Source organism: Pteropus vampyrus, unplaced genomic scaffold (assembly GCF_000151845.1).
Source record: "Pteropus vampyrus isolate Shadow unplaced genomic scaffold, Pvam_2.0 Scaffold52, whole genome shotgun sequence".
Lineage (NCBI taxonomy): Eukaryota > Metazoa > Chordata > Mammalia > Chiroptera > Pteropodidae > Pteropus > Pteropus vampyrus.
Window position 1 is genome coordinate 2723011 of NW_011888833.1, and position 9314 is coordinate 2732324.

Sequence of the window (9314 nt, forward strand, 5' to 3'; positions counted from 1 at the left end):
GCCTGTGGCGCTTTCTCAGCAGGAGACCACTAAGACGATTTGCATTCGAGGACAACAGCTTCTGCGGGCAGGTAGAGAGAGGAGGAGGTGCAGGACATACAGGTGAGGGACCAGACAGCTGGCAGGTGCAGTGGCTCTTTAGGGGCGGGTGGGCCCCTAATCTTAAGCAGGTGGAAGGGTGGGTTGGGAAGGAAACACACACACACACACACACACAGCGGGTACCCCTGGGGTGGCATCGACTGGGCTGCAGGGAGGAGCAGGAGATGAGGGAAGAAAGAAATAGATGGTGCCGAAGATTCCAGAAAATGGATAATGGTGGCTTCATCTCTCCTTTCCCGTAAGGTGGTGACAAACAGAATGACCTCAGCTGCCTGGAAGATTGTGAGTTGACGGGAGCTGTCACAGCAAGCTGACTCTTGCAGGGGCCGAGCACTGAGCCAAGGGGCCGGTGCGCACACTGAGTCACTAAGTCCAAAGGGGTCAGGGCAGACGGTACAGAAAGACTCAGGGTGTCTCGTGGGGATCAGGGACACCCACGGAGGGAAGCACTGCAGCCGACAGGCAGGAAAGCAGCGACCTGAGGCCTGGGTTTATGTCAAGCCACAGGCGTGTCCCTTGCGTTCGCACCCTCTGTGCCTTGTGGAGCAAGGACCCCAGGGCCGACCCATGAAGGGACCTGTAGGACACGTCCCCTAAAGCTGGTGTGGACTGGGGGCAGAAGAGGTGACTGTAGGCAGATCAATGTTACGGAAGTGATGCGTGCTCGGTGGCCGAGGACGGGGAACCCCCATAAGCGGACACGCTGGCACCGCGCTCTGCCCGTAAGTCCTTGGTAAGTTCCTTTAAAAATTACTTTTTTATCATGATAACATACGCACAACAAAATTTTACCATTTCAGTCATTTCTCAGGGTGCAGTTCAGTGGCACTAAGTACGTCCACATGGTTGCACAAGCGTCGTCACCATTTATACCCCAAACCTTTCCTCACCCTCAACAGAAACTCTGTGCCCATTAGACACTAACTCCCCCTTTTCCCCGCCTCCAGCCCCCGGCACCCCCCACCCACCCCCCCTTTCTGCCGCCATCAGTTTCACTGCTCTAAGTGCTTCATAAAAGCGAAATCAAACAGTATTCGCCCTTTCGTGACTGTCTTGTGTCACTGAGCATCACGCCCGCAGGGGTCACCCACGGGCAAGTGTCAGAATTTCCTTCCTTTTTTTCAGGCTAACCCGATATTTCATTCTGTGCATTTACCACGTTTTGTTTATCCATTCATCCCCCGAAGGGCACTTGGGTCATTCCCACATTGGACTATTGTGAGTTAATCACTTTTCGAATCTAGCAGTCACACACTATTCTGAATTACCTTGTTGAGGAGGCGAGAGAATTCAAATGTTAACAACGCCACAACCAGAGACTGCACTCTGCTGATCAGCAGGGCAGGAGGACGCCTTCAGAACAAAGGAAGGTTTCTGCTGGGATTGCCAACAGCCCGGTCCCCACACCTGTGAAGGGGAAACAGGAAGCAGGAGTCATTCCCTGTGGCTAAGACCATGGGGAACCTAAGGATTAAAGGCTGGGAACTGCCAGCACCTTCTTAGCTTCTCAGGCTAGGTCCTTTCTCCTTCCTCGCTGTGTGTCCATATCAAAGGAAATGGGTAAACACAGTCTTTAAAACTGCACCTCGCAGGAACTAAGGCAGGACATATAAACCGAGCTCCCTGAGCACTCTGGGTCCCTCTCAGTGGCCTTTCCTCTGTCTCTCGCTGTGCCTCTCACTCTGCCTCGGAGAGGAGCCCCCACTCTGTCTGGGGAGTGTCACCCCTTTTCTAATGAACTTTCCTTTTGACTCCGACTTCGGCGCATGTGCCGAATTCTTTCCACACTCCGCCAGAGGACCCTCTTCTTCTCTGGCTATGGGGCCTGGTCTCCGCGTCACTTGGGGCAGTGTCCCTGTCCTGCATCGCGGTGAACAGCCATGCAGGACACGAGGGTCTCAGTACTTCCGTGCAGTGGCTCCTTTAACCTTCCCCACGGGAGGGGCGTTCCCCGTTGGACAGTGAAGAAATGGAAATTTGGAGGGTGGAGAGCTGCTCGGGATCACACACTGGACATCCCGGGGTCGGGGAGCAAGGGGAGAGTCAACCAAGCCTTCCGACCCCCCAAATTCTTAACTCGAGACCTTCTGGTATTTCAGGGGTCAACCATAACCACAGCGCTTTATAAAATTTGACTTTCCCTTATCCGCTCTTTTTGTTGTCTATTTCCCATTTCCCGTGAGATGATGACTAGAATCTTTAACAACAAACAAACAAACAAACACAAACAAACAAACAAACTGCTTACTGCTTACAGGCAGCAAAGGAGAGGAAGAAATGGCGCTGGGGACGCGGCGTGTCACCTTGTCAGGATAAGCAGCCCTGGGCTTGAGCCGTGGAAAGAGGCCTGCATTTCTCTGTTACAAGGAAGAATTATTGAAAGAGATTCTGCTGTAACCTGTCATTTTGTATATCCTCAAGGTTTGTGCCAGAAAGCAGATATATCTGCTCCTGTGCACAATCGTTGTTAAAATAAATAAATAAATAAACTTCGATGCATACCCTGCCTGTTAGAATCGACCTGAGGGAACTGGGAATGGTTAAAGCACGACAATAAGAAACAAAAACAAAAACAAAAACCCACAAAAAACCAAAAACATAAACTACAAAAAAACCCAGGAAAGGTTACAATGCAGAAGTGCCTAAGAAAAATGAGGGCTCTTCCTATGCTGGGGAAAAGCCAGTTACAGGAGCTCTCTGGGAACAGGTGTTAGGCATCCGATCACGTGATCGTGTGGTCACGTGACGGCCCGCGAGCGCTGCCCAGCTTTCCTGTTTGGGCCTTGAGGATGGAGTGCCAGGAACATGAGAAGAAAGAAGAATTTATGGGTTCGTTTCCCTTCTTCTCATCTCTCACTTCTCCACGAGTTCTTCCTTTTGACTCAGCAGGAAAAACAAGCCATGGATTGCCAGCCCTCTTGAAGCAGGCAAAGATAATCTTGCCCTTTAATTCATCTGCAAAGAGGCTGTGGTCTCTCTACTAGAAGAGTCTCAGCCAATGAAGGCAGGAGATGAGAGCTCTGAGAGAGTCCTCAGGGAGGAAGTGTCCGAGTTCAAGTGCATGCTTTCCTTAGGCAGAGACAGACCGGAATCGACCTAAGCTCACACTGAGAAGTGGCTTTCAAAAAGAAAAAAAAAAAAAACTTCAGAATGTGCCTACTAATTTAAAAACATTTGTCACATAAATACGTCTTTTATTTCAGCTTTAAAAATACTCGATTGACTTTATTTTTGAAATAGTGAAACATTTGCATGGTTCCAAACTCGGAAAGTATAAAAAAAAATACACAGCAAAAATTCTCCTTCATCTCGCCTGCAGTTGACTCATTCTGACTTCCTCAGTCCCAGGAAATCACCATTAATTGTTTCTTGTATATCTGACAGGGGTTTATGCTAAATATATTTTGGAAATTTTGTTTGGCTATTTTAATTATTATTATTTTTTTTAAGAATGAAGTGGAAACCATGCCTGTTTCCTTTATCTGATGACTGAGCTTGAATATTGTAGGGAAAGCCCCCGGTTGGCACACCGTCCCCCACCAGGTGCCCCAGGTAGGTGAATGAAGGTCAGGTGGCAAGGAGGGCTGCCTGCTGGGTGCTAAGACGTCAATCTGACAGTAAAAATCACACGTTAGAGCCCAATTTTTACAATACCGACCCCCAACATATGGTTAAATGCTCTTAAAGCACAGAGAAAAATCTCCCCTGAAAAAAAATCGAGAAGTGGGTAATAGGGCGAGGCAAGGGTGACGGAAGTAGTTGTCTCCACAGGGAAAACCCTAAAAACACAATAAAGAAAATCGGTTATGACTGGGGAAGTTAGACATAGGTACTGGAGACTTTTTTGGGTCCAGAGGATGTTACTTTTTTTCTTTCCTGATGAACTTTCTCTGAGCTGAGCAAACGTTGAAAATGGAGAAAAAGCTGCACGAGGCAGAGTATCCGTGAATGCTTCGGGAAGCTTCAGATTGATTGTGTTGACTATGTTCACAATTCTTTTATTTTTATTCGCTCTGGAATTAGACATACTTACACGTGCAGGTGTTTATCAGTTTGAGTTGATGCGGTGACAAGTATTTATTGAGCACTTACTGTTCTCTCCGAGGCGTTGGGGACAGAGCTTTACAGACGGACGAGGCTCCAGCTCTCATGAAGCTTCTACTGAAACGAGGGCATCAGGAGTCGGGGCAGGTGTCCCTGGTGAGGTGACAGGTAGTTGAGGCCCGTCACGTGAAGGGCTGAGAGTGTTGCAGGGAGGAGGAATGGCCAGTGCGGATGCTCAGGGCTATAGCGTGGGACTTGTTGGCATTTAAAAAAAAAATGGCGAGTGTGATGGGAACACAGCGAATGAATGAGACGAAGCTGGAAAGCCAGGAAGGAGACAAAAACAGGTGTATCCATTCTTCTTATTTTTAACAATTTTTTTTTTTTTGCTTTTTTTTCCCACCTCACTAATTCTAGTAATCGTCTGTCACCATGTACACTTAGCAAAATAGTATCGACTATCATGATCGATGTTATCTGTTCTTAAAAGACAGTTAAATCACTAAGGTTTTCCAGCTTTTCCCTTCGGGTCAGGTGACCTCCTTCTCTAGCATGTGGTAGCATTTCTGCTGCCTAAAGAAGAAACAATCACTCTCTTTTCTGAACGCTTATAACAGCGTCGGTCACGTGACTGGCACTTGTCTAAAGTCACTCGTGTACATGTCTTCTCTCGGTCAGAGGACAGACTTTTTGAGGGCAGGACTCTTGCTCCTTAAGTGTCTACCACAATCAGCCTTCACAGGTAGGAGGTGCTTGACAGATGTGTGTTGACTCAAAAACACAAATCAGAGATACGTTGCCGAATACTGTGTGGACAGATGGGTCACGTCTGTATGAGAGGTTGTCAGTGTGTTCTGAACTTTATGACTCGATCTTTCTCTGTCCTCCTGTCACAGAAGAGGTGGCTAATGAACGCACCAGAAAAGGCATCTCCTCAAGGTAAGCTCAGAAACTTTTGAACTTTCTTGAAACAGCTGGGATGATTGCATCACCCTCCTGGGCATCTGGAGAGTCCCCTCTAATCACTGAGTACCAAAGAAAATATTCCTGTTTACTTTTGTGCTCACCGGAAGTCACGGTTATCTCCCCAGGTCTAGACCTGTTAGTTTGACGCCTCCTTGAAATTCCCTGCCTCGTTTAGTCTCAACAAATTGCAGGACTGGAATTCAAATGGACAGGATGGAGAACAGGAAGAGGTTTCAGGGTAGGCTGATCTTAGCATTAATTTTTGATGGATACGACAGTAGAGGTCCTAAGATCCCAGAGACCAGAACTTTTGCTGGTGTCTCTGTGTGTCCCCTTAACATACCCCTCATCGGTACAAACTCCCCGCAACACGCCCCGTGGTGCAGCCTCAGACACGTCCCATCCTCTTTCAAGGTCCCGGCACGCATCTCACCCTCTGCCTGGGGACCACTGCATCCCACGCCCTCTCCTGACTTCATCCTATTGTTCCCGATGTGAAGCTGTCCTCAGCATCGGCAGAGCTCGTCCCAACCCCCCTGGGAGCTGACAGCACTTGCTTCTTCATTTTCTCAGTTTTTTTTTTTTCCTATAAAAATCATCTCCCTACCTCCCCCAATGGACTGTGTGCTTCCTAAGGATGAAGATTTCTCTTATTCGTCGGTAGATGATGAACTTACTCATTTTAATGAACTCACGTTTAAGTTTTAAATAGAGTATAACAGGGCCGTGCCTCGAACCCTCTCCTTTCAAACCTAGATTTCAATAACGACAAAGTTTTAGGTATATTAGCTGTCTGCCACCCTGCCCGGCAAATCAGTCACACCTCTGTTGTGCAGATGACCGGACTTTGCTCTTCTGAATTAGCAGGAAGCCTTGAAAAGCAAGCGGCTCGTTTGGTGATTCAAACCAACAAAAGGACATCACCGTTTTGATTAACGTCTACCTTTGGACAGCTGGATGATGTTAATTCATGTCACCAAAAAGGTTGATTCCTTCAGCTGTCGACAAGCAGGGCAGAGACGGGGAGAGGTCATGGGTTTTCGAGTCTCAGTGTCTGGGCGTGGACCCTGGCTCCGTGCTGGCTGGGCAGTGCCATGTTGACTGTGGTCAAATGAGCAGGAAGTGACAGCTCCCAGCGTGTTGGAAGGGTGACATTAGAAAATTCATCTAAAGTACCAATTAAGTATCCGGCACACAGCAGCTCATTAAATCTGAGGGAGTAAACTGACAGCCTGAGGGCTGAATTTGCCCACCCTAACTTTTAAAATGTTGACTTTGAATGGCCCCTCAGAGCTCTCCAGTTTGTGCCGGGGCCGGGCCGGGGCGGGCCCTATCCCAAACAAGCTCCGTGTTTCGTCCTCAGGAGTAGGCAATATTTATTACTCTTATTTTCCGGATGAAGAAAATGAGACAAGGAAATATCTATTTGAGTATATTCTGTAGCTAAAAGCTTCTCGTGGGTCTCAAGGGAGCCAGTGCCTCTCGAGCTCATCCTACTAGAATCCAAATGAGGCACCTTCACATGAGCTGGTGTAGCAGAGTGGATATAAGTGTGGCCTCTGGAGCCAGGTTCAAATCCCAGGTCTGTCACGTGCTAGTTGTGTGACCTTGTGCAGGAGAAGAAGACCTTTCCCTTCTCCCCTTCTACATTCTTTGGCCGGCCTAATAATTAAACCGACATAAGACAGATTAACAGGAGAAAAACATTGCATAGAAATATGAGACTTAAAGAAGTGACCAAAGCATGCAGCTTTTATATCTTTTAGACAAAGAAACTATACATTTGTGAATAATTGACAAAACAGAGGCGTTTGGGCTTGGGGCAGCTAATGAGTGGAGAAGTAACAAGGTTTGTTTATACAGCTTTCTCAGCCCTGGATTCCCGTCTCTGGTGATAAGGATGTCTCTACTTCCTGGTGCGGGGCGGGTACCTTTCTCGGGGAGAGTTATCTCCTGTTTTCAGGGGGAAAAAGGAGGGTCAGAGTGTCCTTTCCCGTCTCAAGGTCTGTGTTAGCTGCTGCAGACCCAGATGCCTTCAGGGAGAAGGGAGGTGGCAGAAGTATAAGAAGCAACATGTGGTTAGCGGGAGACGGGATGAGTAACAAAATACCTGTGGCTTGCAAGGAACTGGATGGTATGAGATTGTGTAAAAGTAGCCAAATGAAACAGTTTTTAAAAACCGTGTTGACCAAATGGATTGGCTTGGCTCTAGTTTGTTTACTTGCTTGGTTTCTGGAGTTATCTGGGTCTGTTTTGTAGCTTACAACCTTGGAAGGCCCAAAAGAAGTCAGTTGTACACAAACTCACCCTTTCTAGGCACAATGAAGTTCTTTGTAAAATTGATACACCAGCAGGAAAAAAGCCCAGACGAGCCCCTCCAAGTTCTAGGTGCAAAAGTGTGGCGTTTCAGCCAAATCCTATCTTCTGCATTACATATGGTTTAAAAACAAACAAACAAACAAGCAAAAACCCAACTCCCCAGAGCGGCACCCCGCATACAGAAGACTCTTTTTATGTCTGTGCCTCTCTGCATAACCTTAGGCTGGGGAGACAAGGAATCGTGAGGTTCTGCAATTAGGTTTTATATCACCTGCAAATTTAGATGGCTATAACACCAACTAAGCACCACTCCAGATAATTCTGCCAGGAATCCATTTTAAAAAGGCCTCGTTCTTATATAAACTTATATATAAAGCCAGTGGCCTGTTTCTGTGACATTTTAGGATTCACGGACAAGGAGGCATGGGGGTGGGCAGCGTAGTTGCAGAGGGGGCTCAGATTCTGGCACCTAAGACCTGTTTGTTGGACCAAGTGGGGAGGACAGGATGACAATAGACATTGATTCAAATAGGATTTAGGGGCATGGGTAACACTGGTAGGAGGCCCAAGCGGACCCTGGAGGTCTGAGCAGGGTGGAACACAGCCATATAGAATTCAGGTGGGTGACACTTCTGAGTCTAGGCAGGAAACAGGAAGCAAGCACTCACATACCTGGATGCCTGGTGGTGACAAACAGGGTCTTAGCCACTGGCTTGGGTATCAGGCAAAGAGGGAGGGCTCCAGCTTCCATGGAGAACCAGGCCACCTACTATGGGACTGAGCTACATTCTATTTGCAATCCCCCCCACCCCACCAAGTAAGCATGTCATTGATGTCGCTATGGAAACGGCATTCACATACCAGAAATCTATTTTCCACCTGAATTTTTGTTTGACTGCTTTGTTTTGTTTTGTTTTTTTGAAGGAGGTAAGACGTACCTGATTTTAGAGGTTTGTCGGAAATCAGGTCCTCGGCCCCACTGACATGGGAGAAGCCAGAAAAGCATCCCATCTCTGCCTTTCGCCAATCGAAAAGTATCACGAGCTTTCTGATAATTAAGAAAGTCATCACTACTAACTTGAACTACTTTCTACAATAGGAAGAAATAAAGCTGAGCTCCCTGACACCAAGAACAGGGTGCAGTGATCAATTTTCTAACAGTGGCAAAGACGAATTATTCCTCCCGCTGACACTGTTTAAATATTTCTCACTGTGAAACTGCGTGTCTCGGTAACATCATCACTGCTGGGTTGAGATCTTCCCTATTTTGCAACTCGACTTTCAGAACGAGTATATTTAGGAACTATATTTATAAACATTCTAAATTTATGGCCAACAGGCTGGCAGGACGACAGCTTCGTTCCCCTTCCCCCGACCCTCGTCACCATTACTTACCTTTTTTCTTAATTCAAAGAGCTAAACATAGTTTGTTCTTTACCTCTTTCATTTTTACTTCATCAGTCTCTTGCTAAGTTAGGGAGTTTTGACTCAGGTGACTCACCCGATATGTGTAAAAAGAAACAAAGCACCTTACATTTTGCTAAGTGCTTGGGACGTTGGATTACCTGGGTTACTTTAACTGTACAGAAGGAGGTTTCCTCCTATCCTGCTCAGAATTATCCAGATCGGCGCCCCGGTTTTCTGTTTCGGCAGTGGGGAATGGCTGTCCCCCCGCCCTTGGTGGAGGCTGCGGGCCAGTCCCTTCCAGCTTTTACGTAGGTCGCCTCCGCAGCGTCCCGCGCCTCCCCTGGCAGCCCCTCGCAGTTAGAGCTCGCGCAGGCGCGCAAGCGCTAGGACCCGGAGGGACGCGGAGCCGGGCCGGTTAGGGAGTTCCCCGGCGGACGCGCTCCAGGCGGTGGGGAGGTGTGCGCGGGGAGTGGGCG

At 47.8% G+C, this 9314-nt stretch overlaps 2 long non-coding RNA genes across 4 annotated transcripts; one reads left to right on the plus strand and one right to left on the minus strand.

Moving 5' to 3' along the window:
* The first annotated feature begins 17 nt into the window (after positions 1–17).
* On the plus strand, positions 18–2669 carry LOC105292108. The gene is made up of 3 exons (XR_895894.2): positions 18–102; positions 346–835; positions 2360–2669. It is a non-coding gene; the product is annotated as an uncharacterized LOC105292108 (long non-coding RNA).
* On the minus strand, positions 1355–9273 carry LOC105292109. 3 transcript variants are annotated; one of them, XR_002780336.1, is made up of 4 exons: positions 8997–9273; positions 8370–8479; positions 2358–2459; positions 1355–1509 (listed from the first exon to the last, which is right to left on the minus strand). It is a non-coding gene; the product is annotated as an uncharacterized LOC105292109 (long non-coding RNA). The 3 variants fall into 3 exon arrangements; XR_002780335.1 differs by lacking the exons at positions 1355–1509; positions 2358–2459 and adding an exon at positions 3486–6774; XR_895895.2 differs by lacking the exons at positions 1355–1509; positions 2358–2459 and adding an exon at positions 6781–7065.
* Positions 9274–9314: the final 41 nt, after the last annotated feature.